General features: G+C 38.9%; 1 non-coding gene across 1 annotated transcript; it reads left to right on the forward strand.

Annotated features, from left to right (window-relative positions):
* Window positions 1-2,884: 2,884 nt before the first annotated feature.
* LOC145606367 (small nucleolar RNA R71) lies at window positions 2,885-2,990 on the forward strand. Its single transcript, XR_014105264.1, has one exon. It is a non-coding gene; the product is annotated as a small nucleolar RNA R71 (small nucleolar RNA).
* The last annotated feature ends 1,747 nt before the right edge of the window (window positions 2,991-4,737 follow it).

Here is a 4,737-nt window from a genome sequence, read left to right on the forward strand (position 1 = left end):
TGCGTGCCCCTTCCTTCCTTTTTCTCAAAAATTTGATACTTACTGCCTATTTTGGTGCGCACATGAATCATGATGGTGATGAGGAACAACATAGGCAGTAGCTAAAATCATTTTCAAAGCCCTCAAAGTTGAAAATTCATGTGCTCACCACAAAAATTCACTAAGTATCAATTTCCTCCAACTTTCAAAACATGAATTTCCTATCTTACCTCTCTAAAATTCTTACCCTTTTACCTCAAATTTCGATTAGAATCGAACAAAATGTGATTTGTGCCATGAACACCTTCTATTCATCATGCATACTTGTAGAATTCCAATCCCGCAAAAGGACATCCTAAAAATCCAATCAAGTAGAAAAGTGAAAGAAAAGACATAGTAATAAAAGAAACAAAAATAAGAAAATTCAAAAATCAGAGAGAAAGGTTAGAAACTCCGGGTTGCCTCCCGGGAAGCGCTTGCTTAAGGTCCTAAGCTCGACCCTTCCTCCAAATCATGGAGGATCAAAGAACACCACCTTCTTCAAGGTAGTTGATAGAGCAAAATCTTCTTCAATTTTGAGCAACTTCTCATCGTTGCTTAATGAAAACCTTCACAATATTCTTTTCAAATTCTTCTTTTTCCTTTCTCAACTTCTTTCTTTTTCTTGCTTTCTTCGAGTCACGGGCCTTTTTCTTCGGCTTGACTTCAACATCTTTAATCATGGAAGCTTTCTCTTTATCTTGAGAATCAAGCTTGAACCAATTTGGAAACTCAATTTCTTTCTCATCCCTTGGCTTTAGAATTACAAATTCTTCTTCACTGACATCATTAAGACTTGCACAAACATCATCAACAATCTCAAAAACATCGTTAGTAGAAGAATCAATCATGCACATATCATCAATGGAGCGAGAAAGACTAGCACATGCTATATCTTGCACACAAGATAAGGACTCATGCATTGGCTTCAACTTAAAACTCTCTTCCAATTTTCCACATGTCAAAGTGATTTGACCTCCCTTCACATCTATTAAAGCTCCCGAGGTGGCTAAGAAAGGCCTCCCTAAAATGATTGGAATATGTTCATCCTCCTCAATCTCCAAAACAACAAAATCCACGGGAAAGACAAACTCTCCAATCTTTAAAGGAACATCATCAATTCTTCCCTTAGGAAGCTTAATAGAGCGATCGACCAATTGAAGTGTTATATTAGATGGTTGAAGCTCACCTAGATCAAGCCTTTTGAAAACCGAAAAGGGCATAATACTCACACTAGCCCCTAGATCACACAAAGCATTCTCAAAAACCATTTTCTTAGTTTGACAAGGGATTGAAAAATTCCCCGGATCTTCCATCTTCTCCGGAAGCTCACCATGGATAAGAGCACTAAAACACTTCCCTCCTTCCACCGAACTACCCTCATCAAAATCTTCCTTCTCCTCTAGTATCTCCTTAAGGAACTTGGAGTACTTAGGCATGTCGGGAATTGGCTCGGTAGATGGTGTGGAATCATGAACATCCTTAAGAACTTCAAGGAACTTCCCAAATTGCTCATCCATTTTGAATCTCAATATATTTTTGGGGATATGGTAGATCGGGAAATCTCTCTACCTCACTCATCTTTTCAACAACACACTCTTCTTTTTTCTCAACCTCACAATAAATTTCCTTGGACTCAACCCTCTCCACTTCATTCTCCTTAGCACCACTCTCATCTCTTCCCTCTTTTGAACAAGAAACTGCCTCATCAAAATCATTTCCACCACTTGTGGCAATAGAGTACACGGGTTTCTTTGGTTCAACACCTTGGGAAGGCAAAGATGAAGGACTAGCAAAATCCTTAATAGTGCTTGCTAATTGGGTAATTTGAGTCTCAAGCATCTTATTGTGGGTCATCATCTCATTAAATTTCTTATCACTAACCGCCATATAGGTGTTAATGATCTTGGTTTGATTATCAATCAACTCCTCCAAAGTAGTCCTAGGAGAAGAAGGTTGTGAATATGAATTTTCACCTTGAGTCTTTGGAACAAAACCGGGTGGGGGACCTCTTTGAGCGTTGTTTTGAAAATTTCCCCTTCCTTGATTGTTCCAATTACCCCTATTTTGATTTGAACCATAACCTTGATTATGGTTACCACCACCATGATTATGGTTACCATTACCTTGGTTATGATTTACATAACCTTGGTTTTGATTACCATAATTTTGGCTTTGATTACCATAATTTTGGCTTTGATTTTGGCCACTATAACCTTGGTTATGGTTACCATGAGAACCTTGATTCCCTTGGTTCCTATAACCACCATTATGATTATAGTTGTCAAAATTGCCTTGGTTTTGGTAAATCCTATTCCATTGGCCTGTTTGATTATCAAACCTTTGAACATTGTTGTTTGACACAAAATTAACATGTTCACACTCATTGTTGTCAAATTCATCAACACATTCATTGTTGCAATTGCTAGAATCATGGTCATATGATCCACATACATCACAAAACAAACATCCCATAGGCATATTATGTGAAGTAAAAGGAGTTTGAGAGTTAGAAGAAGTACCTCTCCCCTTAATTTGGGAGGGAAGACTTGGAGCTTGGGAAGAGGAAGAAACACTCTCCAACTTGGCCTTGATCGCCGTCATCTCCTTTCCCAAGTTTGTCATTTGAGAGGAAAGATTGTTGATGGCATTGAGATGGTCCACCGAATACAACGAAGATTGCTTACTTGAAGAATCTCTTTCCCCATCTTGCCAATCTCTATAGTAAGTCACCACATCCTCTATTATGTCCACAACTTCTTCTTCGGTTTTGTTCATGATTGGACCACCGGCCCCTCCATCAAGGCATGCCTTGCCTTGAGGACTCAAACCACCGTAGAAGATTTGGATCAATTGATATGTTGGAATTCCGTGGTGAGGACACTCTCTTTGGTACTCCTTGAATCTCTCCCATGCCTCATAAAGACTCTCATTTGGCTTTTGCTTGAATCCTTGAATTAAAGCTCTTGCCTCCGTCGTTTTCTTTTGAGGATAGAAACGGGACAAGAAAGCTTTAGTAACATCATCCCATGTTCTCAATGAATTGGGCTTCACCTCTTTGTCTAGCCATTCCAAAGACCTTCCTAAGAGAGAGAAAGGGAACAACTTAAGGTGGATGAATTCTTGAGACACTCCATTAACCTTGATCGTGTTACAATATTTTTCAAACTCCTTAAGATGGTTCAATGGGCTCTCGTTCTTTGCCCCACTATATTGTCTCCTCTCTATTAGGGTGATCATTGCCAGCCAAATTTCAAAGTCGTTTACCGGTGTAGTAGGTGGAGCTATGCCGCTCTCGAACCTATATGCACCGGGTACTCCCAATTCTTTCAAGGCAATTCTTGGTTGTTCTCCCATGACTTGCTCTTGTTCAATCTCTTCTTCGCTTGAGGAACTATAATCCAAGGTCTTGTTTGCTACTCTCCTCCTTGAGAGAGTTCTTTCAATCTTCGGATCAAAGGGAACAAATGAGCGATCTCGGGACCTATGCATACAAAACTCAAAGAAAATATAAGTAGCACGGCTACAAGTGTAGCCTAAAGTGTAAAATCTTTTTGTATTTTGCAAATGAAATGAAATAGACTCAACAACAACATGCACTCAAAGCACCATTCCCCGGCAACGGCGCCATTTTGATGGGAAGGAGAACGGTAGGTCGTTGGGCTACCACCCCACCCTATCAAACAAAATTTGTAACTTAACAAACCCCTATTTAGCGTAGTGGTAAGTCAAGGTCGAACCCAAGGGAATGGAGGTCAAATGCACGATGCCTAAATCAAGCTATTTCGAAGTCAAGTAGGGTTTTATGGTAGAAACTAAGGCTAAACTAGGCGATGCAAAAGCTTATATGAAATCAATCTAAAGACACTAGGGCAATGGATCCACATGTAATTGTAATGGAAATGGTAATTTGGGAGGTCAAACCGACTAAGTCAAGTGATATGAAGGAAGATCATCATGTATCCAAAAGAGCATACTAAGATGGTTCACCTAGAGGTCTAACTAGCGTCAACTACGCTAAACACTACCTAAGGAACGTCACAAAGCACCTCAATCGTGAAATTGCAAGTTTACTAATCAATGGTCCGTATCATAGCAAGCTTACAATGCAATCTAGTGCATTAATCAAAGATGGCCAAACCTCAATTAATCACACACATGCACATGAATTATCAACCAAATTTAATCATATCATCAACTCCATCAATTATCCCCAAATTACACTAATCCATTATTCATACATGCTTCACCATTTCCCTAGCTAGGAAACTACTCACTAGCCATAGGAATTAAGATCAAAACTACAACAATCATCAATTTTATCATCAACATAATTGAAATCAAAGATTAAACCAACAATCAATCAAAATTCAATCAATTACCAAATCAATCATCAATAACATGGAAAACAAGTGAAATCAACTAAAATCAAACTTGTATTGAAATCAAGAAGAAAATCCTTACAAAACTTTGATCTAAAGATCAAATACAATGAGGAATCCTTGAGCAATCACCAAAAATCTTGGGTTTCTCTCTCTAAAGTTCTCCCAAAACTAACTATCAAATTCAATCTAAAAACTTCCTTCTAAAAATAGGTAGAAATAACTATATATACAAAGAGGAGGTCGGTAATGACGCCCAAAAATAGACCCTCGTAAGTGCGAGCGCTCGGAGGAGAGAGAATGGTGCGCACGGGACACACCCAGACTGGTGCGCCCG

This window comes from Chenopodium album, chromosome 22 (assembly GCF_948465745.1).
Source record: "Chenopodium album chromosome 22, dcCheAlbu1.1, whole genome shotgun sequence".
Taxonomy (NCBI): Eukaryota; Viridiplantae; Streptophyta; class Magnoliopsida; order Caryophyllales; family Amaranthaceae; genus Chenopodium; species Chenopodium album.